This window comes from Acomys russatus, chromosome 11 (assembly GCF_903995435.1).
Source record: "Acomys russatus chromosome 11, mAcoRus1.1, whole genome shotgun sequence".
Taxonomy (NCBI): Eukaryota; Metazoa; Chordata; class Mammalia; order Rodentia; family Muridae; genus Acomys; species Acomys russatus.
This window is the reverse complement of record NC_067147.1, coordinates 47,827,342-47,844,822: the sequence shown is the minus strand read 5'-3', so window position 1 is coordinate 47,844,822 and position 17,481 is coordinate 47,827,342. Positions and strand designations below refer to the sequence as shown.

Here is a 17,481-nt window from a genome sequence, read left to right as displayed (position 1 = left end):
ATAGCATTTTATCTCAGCAACGAAGAAGTACTCAATACATCATGTAAAGCAGCTGTCACTTGATAATGCCCCCAACAAGAGCCATTGGCCACCAAACAAAACCACAGTACCAGGCAAGGGAAATCTCCACTTGAATGTTGGTCAGGAGGTCCCAGTGACTCCCCAAACAAAACAGAGTATTGCTGTTGTCTTTGGTAATGTGAGACCAAAATAGCAACAGTACACCTTGCAAGTTAATGGGAGACCAAAACAGGAAAAATATACTTTCAGATTAAGGGGCCTGTTTGCAATTAAGACAACTACAAGCAAGCTCCTGTTTGTCCTACGTTAAGTCCTTGCAAGTTGAAGTTTGTGCTTGAAATGAAGAAGTTCTTGATTGTCCTGTGCAGGTTAAAAGTTTCTGTTTGTAGTTAACGAATAAGTTCCTATTTATCCTGTGTTAAGTCCTTGCAAGTTAAGGTTTGTATTTGGTTTTTTTTTTTTTTTTTTTTTTTTTTAAGGTTTGTATTTGTAACAAAGAAAAAAATCCTGTTTCTTAGATCTGATGTGGACTGCTTGTGACCCCATTAACACAATGCATAGCCTTACCCTTGATCCTTCTCTTTCATTGTGTCTTTCTAACAACGTTAAATGGTCAGCTCTTTTGCTCCTATGAACATCTTACTTTTCCTATAAAAGGGACTACAAGAAGCCAACAGAGGGTGTTCTCTCAAACCCTGACTTAGGGTAAGACAGCTGCCTGGTGATCCCCAGGTACAGCCTAAAATCCAGCTTGCCTTAATTGGTCAACTATGGATTTGGTCTTTTTTCTCCCTCCTCAGATTTAACAGTTGCTTCTCTGAGATTAGACGTATGCCCCTATTACAGAAGACCTCACACACATATGACACAGGAGACACAGGACTTAAACAACTACAGGTGATACAAGCCACATAGAAGGGGCCAGCTGAGAACCGCCTGCATTCATCTTCGCCCAGTGCTTGATGGGAGAAATTTTTAGATAAGGCTTTCTTATTCTGAGTACCACTCTCACTTCAGACCAGCTACTTTCGTTGTGAGGGCGCCGTCTATAAATCGCAGGGTTTTTCAGTGTCACTGGCCCAGAGATCAGCAATAGCCTCTTCCTGCAGTTGTGACAAGCAAAAACACCCCGCACATTATCAAGTGTCCTCTGGGAACAAAACCACCACTAGTTAGGACTTGTTCTCAGATATACTCAGCTCTCTGCCTCTGCGTAGCCCCCAGATGTGTATGCTACACCACTCTTTTTTTTTTTTTTTTTTAAATTTAATTTTTTTTGTTTCTTTTTTTTTAATTTTTATTTTTTTTATCTTCTTTTTTTTTTTAATTAATTTATTCTTGTTACATCTCAATGTTTATCCCATCCCTTGTATCCTCCCATTCCTCTCCCCCCCCCATTTTCCCATTATTCCCCTCCCCTATGACTGTTCCGGGGGGGATTACCTCCCCCTGTATATTCTCATAGGGTATCAAGTTTCTTCTTGGCTACCTGCTGTCCTTCCTCTGAGTGCCACCAGGTCTCCCCCTCCAGGGGACATGGTCAAATGTGAGGCACCAGAGTACGTGAGAAAGTCATATCACACTCTCCACTCAACTGTGGAGAATATTCTGACCATTGGCTAGATCTAGGAAGGGGTTTAAAGTTTACCTCCTGTATTGTCCTTGGCTGGTGCCTTAGTTTGAGCGGGACCCCTGGGCCCAAATCTGCCTATCATATTGTTCTACTTGTAGATTTCTAGGACCCTCTGTATCCTTTTATTTTGCTATTCTCCCATGCGTCTCTCATTTAGAGTCCCAATAGGATGCCTTTCCCTCTGTCCCAGTTTCCTGGTAAGTGAAGGCTTTCGTGGGACATGCCCCTTGGGCTAGTATGCAGATATAAGTGAGTATATACCATTTGATTCTTTCTGCTTCTGGGTTAACTCACTCATTATGATCATTTCTAGCTCAATCCATTTATCCACAAATTTCGTGAATTCCTTGTTTTTAATAGCTGAGTAGTATTCCATAGTGTATATGGATACAAAATTAACTCAAAAAAGTCTGTAGCCTTCCTATACACAAATGACAAGCTTGCAGAGGAAGAAATTAGGAAAACCACACCCTTCCCATTAGCTACAAGCAATATAAAATATCTAGGAGTTACCCTAACTAAGCAAGTGAAGGCTATACCACTCTTGTACTCCATACATCGTGAAGTACAGGAATCAGCCCTTCCTGGTGCTGCAGGTCCAAGCTTTTGCCCTTAAAAAAAAAACCCTGTAATTATCCACTAAAATGCTACTGCTTTCTAACAGCATTTTAAAATTCAGTCACGTGAGAGTAGCAGTGGAAGCAGCTATGGGATTGAATAATTACAATCAATACACTGGAGAAGATAATGAAAATGCAAGACGCCTGGTGGTTTGAATATAAAATGTCCCCATGGGCTCTTGGTCACCAGTAGGTGGTGCCATTTGGGGGGCAGTGATGGGACCTTTAGGAGGTGGAGTTTTGTTAGAAGTATGTCATTGGGGACAGGCTTGGGGGTTTTATAGGCTGCATCAACTTCCTATCCCTCCTTTCTTCTCCCCCTTCTTCTCCCCCTCTCTCTGCCCCCTTCCCTCTGCTCCTGTGTGCAGAGAAGATGTTATCAATCACGTTTCCGCTTCTGCCACCATGCCATGCCTTCCCCCACCATGACAACTGTATCCTTCTGGAAACACAAGATAAAATAATGCTCTTTCTGCCTTCAGTTGCTGTAGATCACGGCGCTGAATCACAGCAACAGAAAAGTAACTAATAGAATGTTCAATCGTCAGTTAAATGGTGAGCACAGAAGGTGCCTCTCACTGCCCGAAAAGGTCCCAGATCTTAGTTATAGAGTAGCTGTGGGCTGGGATGCAGCTCAGTTTGGCAGAATGCATCTCTAGAATGTATCAAAGTGTGGGTTGGTCTCTAGTAACCCAAATAAGACATGACAGTGCATAATGTCAGCCCCCAGGCAATGGAGACAGGAGGATCAGACATTCCAGGCCATCCTTTGCTACATAGCAAGTTAAAGGCCAACCTCGGCTACATGAAACCCTGTCTCAAAGGAAAAAAATAGCCGAACTCTAGAAAGAGGCTGAGTTCTCAAACTTGTCAGGTTTTCTTGGTCAAAGGCAGATCCAAACCTGGACATTGGGGTCCTAGGGTATAACCTGGGGGAACAAGGTTGATACTCTGAAAATCTCGAATGCATAGATTGTTCTTAACTTCCAGACCTGCAGAAGAACTTTGATCCTCTTTGAAGTTTAATTCTCTCCACTTTGCTGAAAATAATTTGGAGTCCTAGGCCTTGTGATATAAGAATGTCACATCAGGATCCTTAATTTATTCCTTGGCCTCTGATGAGTACCTAGGGCTAGCTCACAAAAACATAGAATGTTGGGATTTCTGGTATTGATAAGGATTAAAGGGGTGAGATCTGGGGAACTGCAGGTCTTTGACAGTGTGGACCTTAACAGTAGGACTTGAGAGTATGTACATGGGGTTGGACCTAAGAGTGCTGGATCATGCAGGGAAGAGCATCACGTTGTAATAGGGAGATTAAACAGAGGCTTTCTCACCCTAGCAAACATCTGAAGAGACAGTGCTAACGCGTCTGCAAAGACAGTTCTTAGACACCTGAAGGAATAACTGTAGAGTCACACCTGCCTCGTCAGAGTTGCAAAGCACAGAGAGCCACTTGATTGTGTCTATACTACAGGGGATGGACACCTGTCATCTAGGACATTTTTTTCTAGGAGATCCCTAAAGACTTTAGTTATCAATGAGTCAGAATTGATGGAAAGCCTGGCTACCCTTCTCTTTGTTGGATGTGGCCAAGGGTGAGAGACAGTCTTACAGACCTGGGCTCACTGACGGCAACATTGAGAGAAGAATGATTTCTGGGGAGTAATTAGTTTATTCTTAGCGCCCTTTCAATGCCAGTAATAAAGAATTAGCTGCATTAAATGAAATAAGATGTAGAAAATTATTTCATAAACCATAAAAGGATATTTATAAATGTTACCTATTAAGTTATGAGACCAGATCATATACACTCTGTACTGCAGTCAAATGTCACATCTCCTGAAGTGAGAGAGATTTTAACAAATGCATGCTGGTTAACTGGCTTTGAAAATTGGCTATGCATATGCCCCGAATCTCAGATTATCTGTATGACATTGTAGAAGTTTGAATGAGAAATAGTCTACATAGGTGCATGTATTTGAAAACCTGGCCCCCCGGGGCGGGTAGGTGGTACTGTCTGGAAAGGTTAGGAGATGAGATACACCAGAGGAATATGTTCCTGGAAGATTTGTAGGTTTATAGCCGGTCATTCTCGTCTCCTTCTCTCGCTCTCCCTCTCTCTCTCATCTCGTCTCACCTCTCGCCTCCTCTCTCTCTCTCTCTCTCTCTCTCTCTCTCTCTCTCTCCCTCTCCCCTCTCCCTCTCCCTCTCCCTCTCTCTCTCTCTCTCTCTCTCTCTCTCCCTCTCTCCCTCTCTCTTTATCTCTGTCTGCCTCTGTCTCCCTCTGCCTCTGTCTCTCTCTGTCTCCCTCTGTCTCTGGTCTCTGTCTGTCTCTCTGTCTGTCTGTCTCTCTCCCCATAAGCCAAAATAAACTCTTTGTTTCTTGAGTTCTTTATCACAGCAACACTAAAGTAACCACTACAGACATGAAAGAGGTAAAAGCATTATGATTTGTTAGTAAATTCAAGCATCGCCAATAAATTCATGCACTTACCATAGCAGACTCTTCTAAAGCAAGTATGATTTTGTCTTACCCTGCCTTCTCAGTCATGTCCTATCACTAGAAAGCCTAGACTAACAGCACAGACAGCAGAGAAGCAACTGTTCTAAGTGTCTGTGGTCCAGAGACTGGAGGTCAAAGAAGCCTGAGCTATTCATGGACTCTAGTAAGAAATATGACCAAGGTTGTTTCTGGATACTGTTTAGGAGGGAAAAGGATGATGGGAGAATGGGTTCATTCACCCCGGTAGCACGGAAAATGGATAAACTATGGGTGGTTTTGGAAGCCTAGGGGTAACACTGAGCCAGTGACCATGCGAGCAGAGGAGAACCAGATTCTACCAGACACTCCGGTGCAAAGGCAGAGTAAATGATACTGTGATGAGAAAAGTGCAGCGCCCAAGCACTGAGTCACCCTACTCCGTCTTCAGCTCAAACAAGCATCCCCGTGTCCTGACACATGTTTTTCAGGTGTCTGCAGTCAGCAATATCTGTGATCCAGTGATATCTTTATGCAGATGGATTTGATGATAGTATTTAGTTCTATATAATTCGAGGTTAAAATTAGTATGTTTTCTCGGGTTCTTCTCTGCACGCTGCAGCTCATCTATAATGATGTCACAGGAGTCGGGCTTGGCATCCATCTTTGTCCTGCTTCACAAACTCTCCCCTCACTGCCTGGATATCTTGCTATTTTTAATGACCATCCTTGCCATTGGAGCAAGCTCTTTCTGCATCCAGCCATCGTTCTCTCTGTCTAAACGTTTTCACTGAAAGGCTCTGATTTGTGAAGCATTAAAGAGCTTATCACGATTTAGATAAGGTCAGTGTCTAAAACAATAGTGAGAAGTTATTCCATCAGCACGATTGTTTTTTTAATCGTATATTGAAAGTATGAGCTCCTATTAAATTAATTCATTAGGCTTGTATGCTCTATAGAACCTAAAACCCATGAGTAAAAACTGTTCCCTATAAAATATCTTGCAACGCGGTAGCAGATTTTGCATAAAGGAAGAAATGGGTTGGGGAAAAAGGAGTGAGGGAGGCAGGAAATGTGGGCCGGGAAAAATCCTAGGCAATAGGGTTGCAGGTATGATCCCCCTACTTTTCTCATAGATAGCTGTGTGATAAGTTTGCTTGGTGAAGCTTTATGCTTTATAGAGGTTTAACTAAGAGAAATCTTGTGAAAGGTGCAGAGTAGATTTCCTTTCTTAAAACTTTTCTAGGTATATTATGCTTTTCAGACATATGAGCCCTTTCCTTTGCTATAATAAAATGCAGGAAGCTGGATACTGATGAAGTAGAGAAGTTTACTTGGCTTATAGTTTTAAGCCTAAAAGTCCAAGGTTGAAAAACCTTGGTGGCTGATGAAGGCCTCATGGCAGACACTATCACAACAGAAGAATGAAAGGCTTAGTGGCGAAAGATGAGTGTTTTAATGACTCCTTTTCCTGAGATTTAACTCAAGGGCCTGCAAGGACCACATAATCCCCACCAAAGGCAACAACAGCCCCACTGGCCTAAGGCCCTGTGCACAGACTCTGCTCTTTCATGTCCTCTCTCACATCTCACAATGGCGACAAAGCCTTGATGGGGAAGGCGGAGGGGGGGCATCTAAACTGGAGCAAAGGCAAACAAAAGACCCCAAAGTCTACATGCCTGAGCACAAACAGACATTTGGAGAACAGGAAGGGCAGCCCTTCATGTTTGAATACTAACTAAACAGGAAAAGAACCCATTTCAAAGAGGTCACAGAGAGGCATGGATTCTCATACTTTCTAGTCTCAATTCTTGATCATCCAAAGTGAACAGCCTGTGAGATCTGACTTGCAAGCTGTGAGACCCATTTACTGTTCTCTGGGACGGCTTTCTTTTTGTGTGGGTGGCAGAAGTCTTCCATCTTCCGAATTCTTCAGTTCAGACCCGACTTCCACCCATGCATGACGTCAGCGCAGTCACCATCAGGGGGTCTGCTAGACTCGGGTGTTTTCGCCATTGGGCTTTTCCACTTCAGCCTTCTGACTGAGGACTCTAGTTCCAAACAAAATTGTCACTGCAACTAAGATGGCTGCCTACAGAAGCAGAGCTGGGGATGCTGGGTGGGAAAGGTCTTTGCATTCGCACACAGTTCACACGTTTTGTTTATGGCAAATGAGACATCAAGAGATCGGGAAATCCCAGAGAGAGAAAGGAGACTCCGAGTTCTTAGACCCTGGTTTAAATTATCTTCCTGCCTTTATCGTCTCTTCTACAAAGCTAAATGCTTCTGTCTTTTCAACTCAGCAGCATTTATTTCAATATATTCATCTTATCAAATACCAAATACATTTTCAGGGCAACAGTTTCCAAAAAAGGGCCCAATGCCTTCCATAACTGAAACACTTAGCAAACGAGGTATGAGGAGACACCCACATCTGTACTCATGTACACCCCATCAATGCCCACATATACCCCTTCATCTGTAACCATGTGCACCCATACCTGTGCTCATGTGCACCCCCTGATCTGTGCCAATGTACACACACACCTGTGCTCATGCACACCACAACTTCTCCTCAAACATCTTGGGATCTGTTTGTTGATTGTAGCACACCCAAGTGCTATTTTAACTAATATTTAAAAGTCTAACATTTGTTGAAGTAACCAAAGGGAAAATGTTCATCTAAGCATGTGCCATCCCTTGACCATCCTTCCCTACCAAACCCAAAATTTGGATCATTGGCATGCATCTCCAAGTCTCCACTAAAAGGCCTCTCACCACAATTTCAGCCCTCACTCAGGATGGCTAAATGTACAGATCTATAAAGCTTTGGTGCTCGTGACATAAGATAGATGGTCTTTCATCAACTCCAGTCTTCTGGAAGAGCCCTCCTCTGATTGCTTTCCTTGTGTACCGGCAGACTTCTTTCTCATTTTGACTTTTAGTCCTGTTAATCTCAAATCACTGTGGTCCGGGGTCAACTCTGTCAACACTTCAGTGAATTCCAAATTATAGTCAGTAGCCAGATTGGAGGGGAATTAACTGAATGGGCTCTGGGAGAGCTTGAGGAATGACAGAACAAAACAAAAAAGGCCACAGCTCTGTTCTAGGCCCAGGCCCTGTGTGTGTGTGTGTGTGTGTGTGTGTGTGTGTGTGTGTGTGTGTGTGTGTGAGAGAGAGAGAGAGAGAGAGAGAGAGAGAGAGAGAGAGAGAGAGAGAGAGAGACGGACGGACGGACAGACAGACAGACAGACAGACAGGGTCTATGCCCATATGTGCATGTGGAAGTGTGCATACCTGTGTGCACAGTTATAAAGGCCAGAGGACAATAACAGGTCTCCCTCTCTATCACTTTACTCCTTTGAACCTGGAGCTAGGCTGGCAGTTGAAGCCCAGCTATACCCCTGTCTTCACCTCACAGCAGCAGGATTAAAGATGCATTACCACCAAGCCCAGATTTCCACTGAGGGGTTGGGATCTAACCTTAGAACCCCATGCATGTGCAGTAGGTACTCTTATCCATCCAGCCATCTTTCCAACATCTGGGATTGACATTTTACTAGATTGCTCCACTAAACTGAAGACCGTTTTGGCTTAGGCAATAAAAAGACTAAGCATATCTGATGCTGTATTTATAAATATCCGTTTTCTAATACTTTAAGACCAGAATAACTTCCTAGGGACTTTACACTTTCTCTGGATCTGGCTTTTATTAACCACTTATAATGGTGTTTCTATAGGCACTAAAGCAATGTATTACATTTTCCTTGTAAAATATGGTCTATGAAGGGCAGAAAATAAATCACTTACTATTCTACCATTAGAGATATCAACTAGTAATATTTTGTAAATTACATGTACACACATTACAAGTAAATTGAGAAATCCTGTAATAATGCTTTTTCACTTGAGTACGTTTCTATGCCAAAGCCATCGCTGTATTTTATTTCATGAACATGGCCCAACATCATCAACTCCTGCCCATTTAGAGGCAGCTTCTGGTCTGAAGCTTTTGTAAGTAGGACTACAGTGTTTGTATGTCTTGCCTTTGACTAATGCTTCCATAGGGTTAGAGTCTGCATGTTGGATTTCTGGACCAAGAGAAACTTACATCTTAAGGGTGCAGGGACTGGATGCTTGCTGCTGAGATGTCTTCCAGAATTATATGCCAACTCAAATCCTGCCAAAGGGAGAGTCACGTATCACAGTGCAGCCCAAACCCAAAATGGTTATCATGCCTTTCTTATCTGCTTATTTGCAAGGTGAAAGGAGAATTTTGCTTTTTCAATTTTCTTGAACATTGGTAAAACAACAACAACAAGAACAAACCTGGCATCTGTTCATGTTATATGGGTTAAGACTAACTAAAAAAGCAAAGACCAATTTTAGATACAATCTAGGTCTGACGGTGATTTTCTTTAACAGTAATAAATAAGATCAGGACTATGGTCCTTAGGATTACAAATTGGCTGAAATTAGGAGATGTTTAACTGCTGTGCCTCTTATAACAATGATTGATGTTTACTTAGTACTTCTATATACAGGGTATTTTTCTGTATTTGTTGGATGACGTCTTCCTAACCACCTTGAGCAACAGATACAATTTAACTGTCTTTGTCAATGAAAAGATAAGGAACAAAGAAGAAATGCCTTTACTCCATTTTCCATTAGTAATGAAGTGGTTCTTTTTTTCATTTATAGAATAAAGAGGACTGTTTGGCTCTTAGTTCTAGAAGTTCAAGGTCATAATATGGATATTAGCCAGACCATGGTGATGGCCTCACAGTGACAGTATCATCATTCATCCTTCTGAGGATGCAGCCAGTTACCTAGGGACATTGACTGGATGCCACCTGCTCAAGGTTCCACTCCTAATAGTGCTACACTGTGCACCAGTTTTCCAACATACAAACCTGGGAGTGAGGAATCACACCCAAACCATAGAACTTATCACACACACACACACACACACACACACACACACACACACACACCAACTTTGTAGAAGATTGATAGTTTTTCTCTATACTACATATCTTGTTAATAAATAAAATCAATGAGGCAGATGTCTATTAAAAATATCTTCAGGGTCTTCAAAATTATTTAACCTTAATTTCTAATTCTGGCTTAAGTATATACATGCATATACAACACTGGTGGTTTGTATTTGGGACTGAATAGCAAAAGTAAAAGGAAGGTAGATCCAAATTTCTGAAAATTTAGGTCATTTACACTAAATGTCAGACACTTTGCTTTGTAACATCCCTGGAAAATCAAGCCCTCGGGCTTTTCCTGGCTTCCTTGTACCTACCCCGGGCCCATTCCCTCCTTTTCTAAGGACAACGCTACAGAGATCTAGACACAGTACTCAAGGCTAGAGTTTGGTTGTGAATATGTAAAATATGTTTCTGTTGAAATTTTTATATGCATAAACCAAGTTAGGTGTGATATATCAGTCATGAAAAAGCTGCTCCCACGAATGGCAGAAAAGCCGGGTGGGAAAATGACTTGGTATTGGATAATGATAATGAGGATTTTTTTTTTTTTAACATGAAATTCAGAGTTTTGGTTTAGATGTCCTATCAGCCAACAAACGCCAGAAAATACTACTTGTTTTCCCTAAACCAGTGAAAATCAGGAGACTTATGTTCCAACAGGCAAAGGCTTTATCACAGACAATACCAAACCAGGTCAGGCCATTCAGGCTTCGCTAGGCGCATTAAGCGCTTCCCGTGTACATGGACAGCGGTCTTTCCTTTGGGTTTAGAAGGCTTTCTTGCCACTTTTTGCCTGACCTTGCTAGGGTTCCAATTCATGTAAGGGTAAAGCAGCTCCATCCATCTGTGCCAGGGACGTTACCACTTCCTAGCTGGGCATCTATTCTGCAGGGCACTTGAAGATGCATCGGAGGTCCTAGTGTCTTCGCTTACATAAACAGGGGAGATGGGCCACCACATTCTAGAAGCCCTGGACATGGACAGGGGTCCTTGCTCTCTTTCTTTTCCTATTAATGTCTTCAGTGTTTACTGAAAAACAAACACTCGGCAATAAGGAAACAATGAAATTAATCGCTACAAAACAGCCATCATAAGTGCCCGAAAACAGCACCCTCATTGACATCATTAGAAACACCTGAAAACAGCAGCCCCACTGATACCATCAGATATTTCCTATTATCTCTTTGCACCCAGGTAAGAAACAAGGACCATAACCTTAAAAATCCATTTCCTTCCCAGCGCAGATTTGAGTCAGGATAGGAGTTTTATAGAACTTCCCTCCCACGCGCTGCAATTACTTCTGATTTCTTTCTCCATGGACTGAGTCACACTGTGGGAATTTACAGTCATTTCAAGTTCTTGTTTTACAAGTCAGAAGTTTCCCGTTCTGCATCCTAATTAAAAACGGGTTTGCCCCTTTTGTTTTTGAATCGATGGCCGCACACACGGGTGCTATTAGCCTCATCCCGGATCTCCTTGACAGGGGAGAATCAGCAGCAGGAACCAAGGCAGTCACGTGAGCAGCTTCATGCTTTGCAGGGCGGGGCCCTGAGTGGTTTACTTGAAATTCAAAACCTTTCTCCGATGCAAGAAGGGCCCACAATTGCGGAATGCGTGGGAGGCATTCTGGGCAGATTAGGCTAGCCAGCTTGAGTTCCTGCAGACATTCTAGTCTCTTCTTACTCTGGCTATGGACCAATACCATGTGGAATCAATTCTGATTCGCGAAAACATGGCTGGGACTTCCGGAAAGCATGCGGGAGGACAGAGATTAATAATTAGACAACACTCTCGTCTCCACACAGCCCTGGGGCAGTGGCCAGCAGAATTCTAATGAGTGGGATGGGTAGAAGAAGGGAGTGAATCCAATAATGTGTGGCTATGAGACGTTGTGGGCAACAGTGCTGCAGAGGTTGCGTCCATGTTAATTCACTGTGGTCTCAGGGAAGCAACGTTCTTATTCTCCGATTAGGAAGTTCATGCTTTGGGGTTGAGTGACATGCCCATCCAACTGGACACACTGGGGTTTGAACCTGGGAAGTCGGCTTCCACTTTATTGTCTCTTGTTTTCGTCTGTCCTGTGACTCTAGTCCACAAGCCAAGCAGAGTTGCCCTCCACACCAGAAGGTCCATGTCCTTGGCTTCAACAAACCATGGATGAAAAGTATTCGGAAAAACACCTGCAGAGTTGCAAATAGTGCTGACCTGCTTTCCATGTGATTGTTCCCTAATCAATGTAGTGCGACAATAATTACACAGTGTCCGTGGTTATGAATAAACCAGAGTCCATTTAAAGTATCCAATCTGGGCAGCCTGAGCATCTGGGGTTTCCAGAAACCATTTTCATGGTACAATTCAACATACCCTTTTTAAAAAATAGATTTTTATTTATTTTATTTGATGTGTTTAAGTGTTTTGCCTGCGTGCACATGTGTGCCGGATACCTACAGAGGCAAGAAGAGTATGCTAAAGATTCTTTGCAACTGAAGCAAGCTACCATATGGATTCTGGGAAGCAAACCTGGGTTCTCTGCAAGAGCAGCAAGTGCCCTTAACCACTGAGACCATCTCTTCAGCTCTGTATGTACCCTTTTTGTGGACTGTTACTCAGGATTAACCCACCCACGTTCTTTAAGTGTTTTTGTGAGGCTAGAGTGATTTTGCGACTTCTTGATAAGAGAAGATGGAGACATGGCCACCCTGATGACACTGGAATCAGGAAGGAACTTCCTGAGGGCCAGCTTGGTGAAGACCAAGGAGGCCGTAAAAGGCAGTTCTGAAGCTGGGAGAGAGTCCTGAACCTATCACTGAAGTGACACAGTCAGGCCCATCAGCATTCCTCTGTGTGGCAGGCACAGCAGGTTCTAGAGTGCCAACCAGGTGATTAGGGCGACGATGCCAAGACTCTTTCCTTTCTTTGCCCAAAAACACAAAATGAAATTACCTTGCCATTTGCTTCCCCCCCATGTCCTCGTGCCAGCAGGCTCTTTCCTTCCATTCCTCCCCTGCTGTTATCAAAATGAATAAGGCTACATATTCCAAGGCTGTCTCTTGACCTCTGCGACTTAAAAGTCTCCCACAACAGAAAGAAAATATCTCTGAAATAAATGTGGATCCACGAAGAAGCACCTCTGGCATGGGGAGAAAACAAATGACTGAGTTCTTTCCAATTCACAGCACCCAGCAGGTAGAAAAGCAGCAATCTGAGATTTTGAAGTATCTGGGAGTCTTACAAGATAATGCTGAGGGTTGGCAGTCAAAGGTACCAGTTAAGTATTAGTTCCTGCTCCCCAGGGCTTCCAAACAAAGGGCAAGCGCTACTTTATTACAATCAGGCTGCACTTGGGATTTCTTTGGACACTTTGGTGGATTTTCCTCGTTTTGGTAGACAGCCCTGCTTTTCACACACATTCATGAGAAGTTCTAGAGAAATGAATATTACTCACTAAATGAAACAGCAGCATCTCCCACATGGGAAAGACCACTGGCTTGGTAGGAAGGCAGTTCCTGTGTGACAAACCACGAAACCAATTTGCCCTTCTTTCTAAAAATGACTATTACATATGTTGATTGCAGTCTGTGTGCATGTGGGGGTGGGGTGGGTGTATCTTTGCGCCAGTCTATGTGTGTGCATGTGCTTATTTCAGTAAGCACATGACTTGTCCTAATATGGAAGTCAGAAAAGAACTTGCAAGAGCCAGTTTCTCAGTTCTTCCTGGGCGTGGCAACCAGTCTGTACTCACTGAACCATCTCATTGGTCCCTAACTTTGCCTTCTTGGGATGATCAGCAATATCACCTTTGTACTTGAATTAGCACAGAAGACTCCCGACTCCTCTTCCTTCATCTGCATGCCAGGACGCTTACCTGCTACTCTTACATCAATGTGGGGTCCTCACTAAAGGCAACAAATCTGCAGCTCTCGTCTGACTCCTACCTACTCTTCCTTCCCCCTTACTCTACTGCAGCCACACTGACTCTCTTATTCTGTATGTATACCTACTATAGATCTCTCTGGGGCTGTGGACTTTGCATTTCTTTTGCCTAGAATTATTCCCTTGGCTTGCAATATTCAGCTCCTGAGCAGACACCCTAGACCGGTTTATCTTAAAAAGCATCGTTTATCTTTCTCACTTCCGTTAGTTTATTTTTCCTCTAAGGCCCCGCTTGCATCTGATGGTGTATTGGTTTCCATGGTAACCAGTCTCTTTCCACTGCAGTGTAAACTATACAAGGATGCATCCCCTCTGTACTGCTCGCCATTCTACCCCTAGTGACTAGTGCCCTGTACATGAAAGGCATGCAAGGATTACTGCTTGGGTAGGTCTGGTTTTCTCTCCCTTTAATGAGAAAAAAAGAAAGAAAGAGGCCTACTTGTGCTATTTATAAATATTATGAATAATATATTAAAGAGAATCCCCCAACCCCCTGGCATTGTAGTATAACCTGATTATGCCTCATCCTTTACCAGGTGTTTACGCTCTGGTTGATTTCCAACTGTCATGGTGTGTTGCTCTTTGTCTAACAGTGCAGGTCGGTATCTATGAACACGTTTAGAAGGACAGAGCAGGAACCGTAATGCAGGGATTCTCAGGTACTGGTGTATTGTGTGCTCATCTCTCTAGCCCCTCAAGATGTACGATGGAAGCTGTATTTGTGCACCTTCTTTGGGGCTTCTCTGTGAAATTGGGTTCCATTCAACAACAGTGGCAGCTACCTAGATAGCCCTTCCATTATTGTACTCCTTGTTTTTGTGTGTGCATGTTTTCCAATAAAATAAATGCCTTGACACCAGTGCGGTTCAATAGTATAACACGTGCACTGCATTCTTGAAGGCTGAGGTTCAGCCATTGTCATGTCAAACAAACAAATACAAGCCACATGCCTGGTGTGCTGGTCTGAAGGAGAATGGCCCCCATAGATTACATATTTGAACGCTTGGTACCTAGTTGGTGGAGCTGTTTGGAAAGGATTAGGAGGTAGATCCTTGGTGGAGAAGGTAAGGCACTGGGGTAGGCTTTGAGGTCTCAAAAGCCCAGGGAAGGCCCAGTTTTGTTCTCTCTGCTTCTGACTTGAGGATCATGATGTAAGCTCTTAGCTATTGCTCCAGCATCATGCTATGCCTGCCTGCTGCCACCATGCTCCCCACCATGACATCGCGGGTTCACCCTCTGAAGCTATATGCAAGCCTACAATGAACTGCTTTATTTTATAAATTACCTTGGTCAAGGTGTCTCTTCATAGTGATAGAAAAGTAATAACACTTGGAAAGATTTTTTTTTTAATGCATAGCAGGTATTGGAAATTCAGTAAAATAAAAAGAAAGAAGGAAAGAAAATAATGGTAGATTCTATAACAAAAGAACAAGTGGAATCTTTGAGGAGGAAAATTCCAATAAGTCCAGTGACTGTATCACAGTCTTCTAGACCAGGTAGAAGAATATCAAAAATTAAAGGTTGAAAAATTATACAATTCAGGTATCAATAAAGCCAATAAATAGAATAACAGTGATATCCATAGCATCATGACCACTGGGACACGATTAAGGGACCCAATCTGTGACTCTCTGTTAGAGACGAGGGACTACAGACTAAAGGCATGAAGGCTAATTCAACAAATTTTAGCAGAAAATTCTCCATGTCTACAAAGGAAATGGACAACCATGAACAGGAGGGATCTGGAATGCCACTTGGACATGAACAGGCAAAAATCTCTCCATGCAATACTGCACTCAAGATGCCAGTGGTATGGAACAAAGGAAGGACTGTGAACTTTGTTAGAGAATTCCACATTGGTTACAAAGACAAGCTTGTCAGAATGATAGCAGCACAGGACTGTGTGATCAAATGCATTTGAAGCCCTGGGGTGGGGGTGGGGGTAAATAACTACCAATCAAGGTTACTGTATCAAGCAAGATTATCCTTTTTTTAAAAAAAAATCAAAGAAGAAATGGAGATCTTACATTCCATGCATAAGTTAAATGAATTCATGGTCCTGAACCAGCACTGCAAATGATACTTAACAGTATAATATCCCCAGAAGAAAGGTATATATAAGAGCTCAGGAAAGAACAGATCTCATTAGAAAAATAGATGAATAAGAATTAAGAAAAAGTCAAATATTACTAACTCATTAAACCAATAAATCTGTATGGTGAAGAAAGCAGAAATTTATATATAATGCTCAATAATAATCCTAAACCAAAAATGTTGTGGTACTCCACTTAAAAGACATGGACTAGTTGAATGGACTATCAAATAACACTCAATTTTCGCTGTCTGCAAGAAACTCACACCACTGGAAAACCTATAGACTAAAATGAAAAGATGCAAAAAGATAGTCCAAACCAAATCTAAAACCAAATACAACTGACAAAGCAGACTTCAGACAACTATTAACCATAAGGGATAAGGAAACTCATTACAGTTATTAACTTGGAATTCCTCTATCACAACATGTTAAGAACAGTTAATCAAGAAAATAAAATGATTGCATCTTATTGAATGTAAATGCACCCAGTTTCATAAAACAAACACTACAGGACATAAAGGGAAACGGGCTTAGAAAGAGGGCGACTTTAATATCCTGCTCGAATCAACAGGCCACTCATTCAGATTTTAAAAAAAACAATAAAGGAACTTCAGCATATGACATACCCCATCTCAAAATACTAAAGTAATTGATAGCAATAATTAATAAAGTAGGTAAAACAAAAATAAAAATGTAAATATATATGCCATTTAATGAAAATATACAATACACTTTATCATTAACAAGACAAATTAATACAAAATAGATCAAAAGTATATTTTCAGAAGTAAGTTTTTATAAATGGCTAACTCTGTACCTGTCAATATCACTGTCAGCATTTCTCACCCTTTGTGGTTTTGCATATTTTGATTACATTGTATTGATTTATCTTGTGTGCATGTGTTTGTGTGCATGTGATTATGTCACAGTGGACATGTGGTAGTCACAGGATAACTTAAGGTAGCCAGTTCTTTTCACCATGTAGGTTCTGAACATTGAACTCAGGTCATCAGGCTTGGCAGTAAGTGACTTTATCTGCTGAGCCCAAATGCTGACCCTTTCGTGTGGCTTTTGAATGACCAATTCACTGGCTTTCATGATTGCATCAGAATCATGCTCATTTGGATATCGGTCAACCATACCTAGCAGTTCGCATGTAAAGATGTTCGTTAAAATGTAAGGTAATACAGTTAGATGAAAACAGATATATTGAGACTCACCTCAGCTTTGGTAAAGAGCCACTCAGAGCTGTATTTTCAAGTGTGGACCAGCCATCTTCTGCCAGACATGATGTAATAGTTGATAATGGGTCATGGTAGGAAATCCTGTGGATTATGAGTCTTCAGACTACCCCAGAAAAAAACCAGCAAAAGCAATGTGTAAGCTACAATTCTTATCACTGCGATGAAACAGCTGGTTAAGAGGCAACTTGAGGGAGAAAGGGTCTATTTGGGCTCATGGCTTGAGGATATTTAGTCTAGCATCATGGAAGAGGCATCGTGGCATGCGCACAAGGCTGTTTGCTTACATTTGCGTGGCTCAGTTCAGCTGGCTTTTCCCTTTTCAATTTTTACTCATCCTGGGACTCTAGGGAGATGGGGCCCACATCCAGGGTGAGTCTTCACCTTCCTCACTTAAAATTCTCTGGAAAACAACCCCACAGACACCCAGAGGTGTGCCATATTGATGCGCTAGGCATT

General features: G+C 42.3%; 1 long non-coding RNA gene across 1 annotated transcript in view; it reads right to left on the bottom strand.

Annotated features, from left to right (window-relative positions):
- The window catches only part of LOC127195680 (uncharacterized), an 83,149-nt gene extending 66,080 nt beyond the window's left edge, over nt 1–17,069 (bottom strand). The window contains exon 1 of the long non-coding RNA XR_007831391.1: nt 17,002–17,069. This is a non-coding gene — a long non-coding RNA (uncharacterized LOC127195680). The remainder of the gene's footprint in view (nt 1–17,001) is intronic.
- Nucleotides 17,070–17,481: the final 412 nt, after the last annotated feature.